The sequence below is a fragment of the Diadema antillarum genome, unplaced genomic scaffold (assembly GCF_040938485.1).
Source record: "Diadema antillarum isolate AM-2024a unplaced genomic scaffold, OU_Dant_1.0 seq00000455_RagTag, whole genome shotgun sequence".
Lineage (NCBI taxonomy): Eukaryota > Metazoa > Echinodermata > Echinoidea > Diadematoida > Diadematidae > Diadema > Diadema antillarum.
Window position 1 is genome coordinate 1,549,309 of NW_027271427.1, and position 10,165 is coordinate 1,559,473.

Consider the following 10,165-nt stretch of genomic DNA (forward strand, 5'->3'; position numbering starts at 1 on the left):
CTCGATCAATTGCTGCACCCAATCTCTTCGTCGCGGTGACCGATCGAGCAGTGACCCGCACGTCACAGTGTGCAATTCGGCAGTCAGTTGGCAGCAGTGGCCTTTGTATATAGAACTCAACTTATTTTACTCTCCTCCGGGTATTCATACACAGTGCGTCATAACAAACACAGCAAAGAATAAACATTATACAAATTTATGAAATTCTTTCGTCAAGATGCTTTCATTGCAACTACCCTACATCGACGTAAATATTACGTCGATGTAGGGCAATTTGTCAATCAGTTGCAAACAATCAATATACTCTGAAATAATGAGCGTATAATTTTGTGTGATTTCATATCTAAGCCAGAGACTAATATCACCATAATAGTATAGCTAAAAATGTATGGCCTACATAATTTTTTAAAGGGGGGGGGGTGAACTTGTACCAAGCAAATCGCAACCCTTCAGTTCAACAGAGACTATGCCATTACTTAATAAAAATCTTTATGAATTCAAAATATTATAATGTTATTATAGTTATATTTTATCGTTACTAGCAATATTATATAAAAAAGAATATGATTTCTAATAAGAACAATCTCTTGATCTCCCTTCCTTATGATATATCTCGTATGGCATCTCACATCATATCATGACATAATCATATGTTCTTTCCACATATTAAAGGGATGGTACAGTATTGGTGGAGATGAGAATTGGGCTTGTAACTTTTTGCGAGATACCAAAAAAACACTTATGAAATAGTACAGAGGATATCATTTTAAGAGGAATTCAAAGTTTATTTGATGAAAATCGGGTTTGGAATGACTGAAACATCCAAAAACAAAGTAAAACAAAGCGATCGTCATAAAGTGTGGGTCCCACACTTACTAGAATCACTCTGTTTTGGATATCTTAGCCATTTCAAAACCAATTTTCTTCAAATAAACGTTGAATTCCTCATGGAATGACAGGCTCTTTCATATTTCATAAGAGGGTACTCATTATCTCACCAAAAAAATGTTAGAAACTTGAAATTAGGTCTCGACCAAAACTATACAATCCCTTTAATGTTGACCTTTTTACTTCCCACCTACTCTCAAATCCCTTCTTCTGTCCCTCCCCTGCATGCCATTGACCCATTGACCACTGTCTCCCCAAATTTCTCGGTTATTTGCGACCAACAGCTTGTCGACGGTATTGATGGGGTTAATAGTAATAATCATCTTTCATCAAGTCAAAAAGTGATTGTTCTTGATAAGGAGGACTTTTGACTGATTTTCAGACTCTTACATTTGAACAGCTATAAATTGGTTATACTGGGTACAGGGTTTCAGAATTTATAGTTAATTTGATGATGGAAATAGATAAACTGTTGAATTGAATTGAATTGAAATGAAATGAATTGAATTGAATAATATTCAATTCATTTCATTTCATTTCAATTCAATTCAATTCAGTTATTGAATAGTATACAAAAGGATTCGTCATTGGAGGAAATAGAGGATTGTGTTTATAGACTTTAAAAGGAATTAAAAAAATCCTTGGCATGCATAATTCTTAAAATTTCTCTCTGAACTCGACTTACATCATTAAAATGAGGCCCCATCCATTTCAAGCTTAATCGCTCAATCAGATCATTCAATAGTAATTGGGATGAGGAATAAGAATGTTTTCAAAATTTCTAACAAATCACGATGAACAAGGATGGTGACATGGCAGCTGCACAATAGGAAACATGAGTGGAGACCCAATGAAGCTAACAATAGAAGAAAACGTGCATAAGATTTACACAGGGAAATCTATTTTTAAGCAAGCAATGGAATTACATTGCAACATATGTGAAATATGTGAGCCTCTTATGTCATCATCCTTGTTCGTTGTAATTTGTTCTGTGTTTTTTTTAAGTATTTCTCTGGTCAAGGACAACAATAAATTCCACAAATCTATACACGAAGCTGTCAATTTATTTACTACATGATGTGAAATTATGAAAATCGTCCGGACTTCCCCTTTATTATAAGCTTTAGAGATTGAACTGAAATTTTCTAAAGAGGAAGTGATCTCCATTATGCATTTACTGTGAGAAACCACTTCACACGAAGCCGATTTTCAAAGGAATACTATATTTTCCCCATTCGCAGCTCTATCAATTATAATCCAAATATGATGCAATGCCATACTAAAAGAAATTAGGATTCGTCATATGGAGGAAATAGAGGATTGTGTTTATAGACTTTAAAAGGAATTGTAAAATATTCCTTGGCGTGCATAATTCATAAAATGTCTTAAAATACCATGAATATATCTTATTGTATGTTTTTATATAATGTATAATGCTCAATGAAATTGCTTATGTGCATCTATTTGTGTAAAGTTATATTACCATTTTTTATCACTGCACTTGTTATTCTTTGTCTTTTTGCTTTTGAAATTTGTATTCAATTTGTATTTAGTGAATGCCGAAATAGAATTTAATCAAACCATATCAAATCAAATCAAAACACGAACGTACGCGCCGATTATACCTGTGCGGTGTATAACTGTGTTGATAATTACTGCTCAGTTCAGTTTGGTTCAGTTCACTACGTTTATTTTCACATTTACTTCTTTTCTTCTCTCTCAAGGAATAACAAATTGACATTAATACAACAGATTAGGGTAAAAGGTGTATACAACCATGTCTTTCGATTGCACCAAATAAAGAACGTAGTGAACACAGCTGTTAATGGTCACATCATAGCATAAAGGTGTTCCATAGATGTAACAGGAACATGATGGGGCCAACATATAGAATAAGCTTGCTTGTAAAACTGCATAGGTCCCAAAAAATTCTAGGTGTGGAAATTTCAGAGAACGGTTATGAACGCCTTGACTGAGATTATTCCAATACCAAAATCAATGATGAAAAAATATTAACTAATATAGACCAATGACTATGATATGAGTATGGTGTCAGAATCGGATTCTCTCTTTCCCTCCCCCCCCCCCTAAATAGTTACGAGTCAGAAATCATTCTCTGTCCGTTGCATTGAAGGCATCGCATACATGTTCCAATTATGCTATAAAAAGCGTACAAGTGCGGGAGAGCCAAAAAGAAAAAAAAAATTAAAATGCTAATTCCTAATGGAAATATATGGTCATTAATCTTTTCACGTACAATACAAATAGAAGGGCGTTGATTAACGATTCATTTGATATGTTACTAATTCTAAAATTTATGAAAACTGGCGGGTGAATTTAATGATTGTTCGAAACATGCTGCCTCAGACAGGTTTCAAAAAAGGATATTCGTTTTATGATGGGCGCCAGGAAGATTAAAATTGTCGACATTATGGTGGCCAAGCTTTTGTCCTGCCCTCCACTACGCCTGTCGCAGCGCATTTCGTTTCTTTTTGTTTCTTTAGAGACACCCTATCAGGCGGATTCCGACTCTTCACCATTTATCACGTCGGGAAATATGCATGTCACACGCAACGCTGGCTTTTCAAATTAGCCATCGCTCGCCATTCGCATTTCGCAGAAAGAGAGAGAGAAAAGAGAAAAAGCTTAGTGCTGCAGTCGCGAAAGACAAATCGCCCATTACTACGCAGGGACATTAGCAGAAATGGCGTCTGTGAATTTGCAGACGAAAAAAAGAGCATCTGTTGTTGTTGTTGCAATACTCACTTTGAGAGCTATTTCCAAAAGTCACGAGGAACAGCAGAACAGGTTATTTGCTATTAGAAGTGTTTTTCATTTTTATCATTATCCTCTCGAAATATACCTTCAACATAAGGATAAACCAACAATAGGTTACTTTGTAATAATTTTACGTTACTTTTATCCTCACTTTCATTGAGTGAATTCATCGAGTGGATGTGGAGAACGTTTGACGAAATATTTGACAATCCTCTCCAGAGTTATAAATTTTATAGTGTCGGTGCCGAAATCGCTGGATGAAATGACTATAACAGGGCGTGACGTCAATACAGGAAAATGTTGTAAAGAAAATACAAAGAGAACTCAATACACATTCTCTATTCTATTAAGAAAGAGCACTGTCTTGACCTACCGCTTTTAGAAAGCACGGGAAATAGTAGTTTTCCTATGTAAGGCACCTTTATCAGTAGCAAGTAGAAAGAACGACGAGTACTTTTTATGCATCCTTTATTTGTTAATATCCTTGTCCTACACTATTTATATTCACGACCTGTTGGATAGATTATCTTCTGCTCCAGCTATGGCGGCAAAGTAACTATGATAATTCAAAACTTCTGAAGGGACTGCACTATTTTCCCCTAACTTCAATGTGTTCTTCTCCATCCATAAAATTCATTAATATTTTCAGGTTTCATTCCTCTTTAAGGTTTCTTTATAAATGAGTAACAGTGAAAATTTAATCATTCATTAATATCTACTTATTTTGTTATCTTATTCATTCATTTATATCTTTTTAGAGTTATTCACTCATCTAGTTACATCATTTATTTGAATCTATTGCCAGGAAACATCTTAAGGGCTTTTTACACTTGTAAAATTTTGCTTAGCCCCGGACCAACGGTGGGGCTAAGGGGGGGGGGGGGGGGGCTTAGCCCCACCGTTGGTACGGGACTATCCTTAGCCCACTTTCTGTTTACACTCGTTTTTGCCAAAGTGGAAGTCCGACCCTCACTGACCAATCAGAAACGAGGTAATCAAGTGCTGCCGGTGCGTGCGTGTACGTGTACAGTACACAGCGTAATTATGAATATTCATGTGGTTTGGAAAGTCCGGGGCTAAGAAATACGAGTGTAAAAAGGTCAGTTTTCTCCTTAGCCCCGGACAAGAGATAGTACGGGACTAATTGGCGAGTGTAAAAAGCTGAAAAAATTGGTACAGGACTAACGATAGTCCTGGGTCAGAGAAAGTCCGGGGTTAAGAAACACAAGTGTAAAAAGCCCTTAAAGCACTCTCTGACCGATATTTCATAAAATCACAAGTACCTATTATGCTCCAAGGATCTCAGGTTAAAGGTTATGCCTATGAGGCACACCATGATCATCTCGGCTGTGCTCCGCACTTTTCACCAACGTCACAACCAAAAGCTGACCTCTGACCCCCCCCCCGCCCCCCGTTAAACCGATTTTTTTTTTTTTTAAAGGAGCCGAATTGGTACGTTGATACATATGAACTAGCACACTAACTTGCTCGAATCACGTAAAACAAAATACAACTGCACAGATTAAAGGACAATCGTAGGACCTATAAAGGCATGTTCGAACATTGTCACTAAAAAGACATTCGGCCTGTTCACCTACATACTTATTAATTCTTCAATCTCGAACTAATAATTACAGGTCTAACGGTATCTCGTCATGACATTGGGTTACGAAGTGTTACTTTGTTTTTTTCCTGATTGGTTCGTTTGAGGGCGCTATTCATGTTGGTCAAAAATCCTTCTTTTAGTGTATAATAATAATAATAACATGAAATATTTATTTAGCGCTTAATACAACATGTTTCTAAGCGCTTTACAATGCTAAACAACCAAACATACAAATCAGCTTAGAATAACAAATAATTTACTACAAATGCATACAGAGCCTACATAATCATTAATTCTGCTCTAAAAATAAATGAGTCTTAAGTTTCTTTTTGAAGATGTCAACGGAGGTGGAGGTCTGAATGTGAGTAGGGAGAGTGTTCCAAAGAAGGGGGGCACAAACGGAAAAAGCACGGTCACCATAACGATTGTGGGTGCGAGGGCCAAGTTTAAGTTGGGTTGCAGATGATGATCTTAGGTTAATGTGTGTATACGGTCTGGGTTTCGATGAGATCAGGTCAGTTAGATATATAGGTGAACGGTTATGGATGATGTTGTAGGTGATGAGAAGAATCTTGAACTTGATTCGTTGTGGGATTAACAGCCAGTGGAGATTGCGGATGACAGGGCTGATGCGATCATACTTTCTAGTACAGGTGATGAGACGGGCAGCAGTGTTCTGTATATGCTGAAGTGGAGCGAGATGACATGCAATGTGTATGGGGCTGTTTCCATGGTTATCTTGTTTTTGTTTCGGTTTTGGTTATGCTTTGTTTTGTTTTATTCTGTTTTTGTTTTTAGCTCCACGTAGAACTCCTTGCACGGAGACTAACACTCGTTAAATCATGTGACTCTGTTGACTCATTCTATGGCATAAAATCTCACTGGTTGCTGTCTCCGTCCTACCATATATTAAAAAAAATGCATAATAGATTATATTTTTTTCTTTACACTTTTATCTAACAATCGCCACTCATATCTGCTTCATGTTATATACTAGTACCAATCAAGTTCACTTTGTACCAAAAACAACCAAACTGACAAACAAACGAACTAAAACCCAATCCCCAGGTTAGATACATTCTGGTTGTTAAGGAAACGTTTTCTCCCTACATGGACCCTTATAGAAACCAGCGCATGCACTGTATTATGTAAATGATAACTTTGTGAAGCAAACACAATCATTCGTCGTCTTGACTGTCTATTGACCGATTCTGTGACGCGCTATGTGTATTTTTGGCACTGGGCGCAGCCATAGTGGGTGTCTCAGCCGACCCCACCCCCCCCCCCCCCCCCCTTCCCACTCCCCACTCCTCTCCCTACATTAGCACGCGCGCAGAATGAAAACTGCTTTAGCCAATGGGCGTCTCGTACTGAGTGCGCGAATGCTTGCTTAGTGCGCGAACCTTTGTTACAAGTGCGTGATAAACATGTTGCCCGGGGTGGGGGAGAGCAGGGGGGGGGGGGGGGGGGGTCGGCTGAGACACCCACTATGGCTGCGCCCAGTGCCATGAAATGTCTGCTGCCCTCAACGAACCCGAATCGGTCAATAATCGAAGGGCTAATGGAAGAGCTGGTTTTTGGTTGTGAACCCCTGGAGTCTGAGTGAAAGGAAATCCTTTACAATGAAAGAGATCGCAAGAAGCAGTATTCTCGTGGTTGACAGAAAGAGATACAAAGTTATAGATAAAAGGGATAGTACAGTATCGGGGGAGATGAGAACTGGGCTTTTAACTTTTTGCGAGATACCTAGAAAACACTTATGATATAGTACAGAGCATACCATTTTAAGAGGAATTGAAAGTTTATTTGATGAAAATGGGGTTTCGAATGACTGAAACATCCAAAAACAAAGTAAAACAAAGTGTGGGTCCCACACTTTATTAGAATCACTCCTTTTTGGATATATCAGCCATTTCAAAACCAATTTTCATCAAATAAACGTTGAATTCCTCATAGAATTACATGCTCTTTCATATTTCATAAAAGGTTTCTCATTATCTAACCAAGAAATGTTAGAAACCTGAAGCTAGGTCTCAGCCAAAACTATACGATTCCTTTATAATAATGATTGTAGTTGTACGTGTTCAAAGGAATCGGCAAAGAAAGGTGAATTTCTGTCCCTTACACACCTAGAGAGGTCATGACCCCGTAGCAGTAATCACGTCGATACACAAATTGCCGCATCATTCTATTCATATCAACTTAATAAAATCTAACCCCATTAATATCTGAACCACTTTTATGCTGAATTAACATCGATACCATTCTCATAGGTTATCATTTCTCCCTCTTATCTTATGAGTCTTTTTACAATTTTAGTCAATGGGACTGCCACCATCGTTAAATGTCATCAGGAGTTACGTCACCACGATGTCAAAACTATAGAAATGACTCTTTCACAGGCACAAACAGGTACGCTGGTGGTAAAGATGAACACTTTGAAGACGCACGGGGGCGCTCTTTCAGATACAAAAGATCTGCCAATGTGAGAGATCGAGTGCCGGAGCTGCTCTCAAAATCACTCCAGAAAAAATGTACCTTCTTTCTAGTTGCTGTTTTTGTTTGTGTGTGTGTCTGTGTGTTTTGCTTTCTATTACGGAGAATTATCGAAAACCCCAAGCAATTTCTCAACCAATAGGTCAATGTAACTGTTGATATTTTGATCACAAAATTATGTGCATATGCTCCTCAAAATTATTTACACAAATACTACTCTCTAAAAAAAAATCGAGTGAAAATATTTACTCTAAAAAGAGTGAATACAAAAAAGAGTGAATTTCGAGTGAAATTGGAGTGAATTTTGAATGAAAATGCTCATTTTCTCTCATTTTGGAGTGACGTCAGGGATCACTCGAAGATTTTGGAGTGATCCCTGACGTCACTCCAAAATGAGTGAAAATGAACATTTTCACTCAAAATTCACTCAAATTTCACTCGAAATTCACTCTTTTTTGTATTCACTCTTTTTAGAGTGAATATTTTCACTCGATTTTTTTAGAGAGTAATAGTGATTTGACAGATCAACGAAGTACGGCCTAAATGTGTGTATGCACATGTATGTATGTATGTATGTATGTAAAATATGTATGTATGTAAAATATCTATGTAGGCCTATGTATGTATGTATGTATGTAGGAAGGTAGGTAGGTCGATCTATGCATTTGCTGAAGTAAGTGTGTGTGTATGTATGTATAGATGCATGTACGTACGTGTTACGTGTACTTAATTTGTTAGAGATAATGAAGAATATGTGGTATACTATAATGCGGACAGGGAAATGAGTACGCCTATAGTTGGTATGAACTGAAGAGAGTTATATAACACAATGGAGGAATGAAAAAGGATAGTGGAATCTATTTTTGGCACAGCCCGCTTCCTTTTATTTGCTATCCCCCTGAGCACAATGCGATTTCTAACAAAGCATGACGGCGTCTATTGCACTGTGTAATGGTCACTTGCTGCAGTGCAGACAGGGAATTCCCCAGCTGAGTGACTGCCTTCCGTCGTAATGTACCAGGCCTACTGTATTCTGCAGAGATATACTTTACATTTCTTGGTATGTGATCTGCGTTCTGCGCTGAATGTAAGTATTGTATTACTATACTGTAAAACTAAATATTCCATTCGCTAGTTAATCAAAATCCTATATCCTAAATGATATTGACTCGAAATTAGTTCGATCTATACTGCGTTGCAACACATACAGTATCTCCACTGATACGCCCGTGAGGACAGCATATATAGTTGCCATGATATACAGTTGTACGTTTACAAGCATGTATAGGTCTAGGGTAGATGTTTAGTGTTTCCCGACTCTGTCATTTAGACGGAAGTTCAGTCTCTGTAATAAAGGCAAGCATGTCTACTTTTCTCGGTTTTACTGGCCACAACAGGGCGACTGGGCGCCATCAGGTATCCCCCCTTTTTTTGTTACACGCAGAGTGGTGGCAGCTATACACACGCAGCACATGCATCACACGCGTTTTTACCTGCGCGTTGAATGTGCGTGCATCGCAGCTATCGTACGTACTTCACGTGTATTGAAAGAATTGCATTTGTATTATATACAGTCGCAAACCGCTACACGTCGTACGGAGTTCTGTTCTCATAAGCTTTATATCTTAGTAAGCAGCTAACGTACACTGTTAAAGATAAGAGTAAAATATTACTATTTCAAAGATATAATTTTGATCGAAATCAAATGGAAAAATAAGAAAGTTATGACATTTTGAAGTTTCGCTATTTTTTGGGAAACAGTTCTTGAGCAGTCAATATGAATATGCAATTGGCAAAGTGAGCATGTCATTCCCTCACAACTTGTCATATATTTGTGCGTACAATTTTGAAATTTCCCTGTTTTTCATTCAAACGCAATTATGCTCGAGGCTCAAAATAATCCTGGTATATCTAATTGATCACTATTCTGAAGTTATTCGACCAGGAATAACATCATGTTTCACACTTCAATGAGAGAAACATTGAATTTTCGTCATTTCGTTTTTGTTCACGATCAATCAAAAACTGTGAGGGTATGACATGGTTAGCTCACTCATTTGCATATTCATATCCACTGTACAAGAACTGTCTTGCAGAAATAAGCAATTAAAACTTCAAAATGTCATAACTTCCTTACTTTTCATCCGATTTCAGTCAAATTATTCGTTTTATCAAACTAACTTATATTTGGACTGGATTTCCCTTTTAGGGTGGCTGAAGAAAAAGACGAGTAGACAGATTTGTTTATAGTCCATTTGAATAAACCATCGCAACTTGGAGAAGCTAAGAAAGTTTCCAATGTTATACACACAGAGAAGTCAATGGTTTTATTTCCTCGGTACATCTTATGTTTACAGGGTCATCTATGTACTCAAGTTGCTAGCGATATAGCCGTTC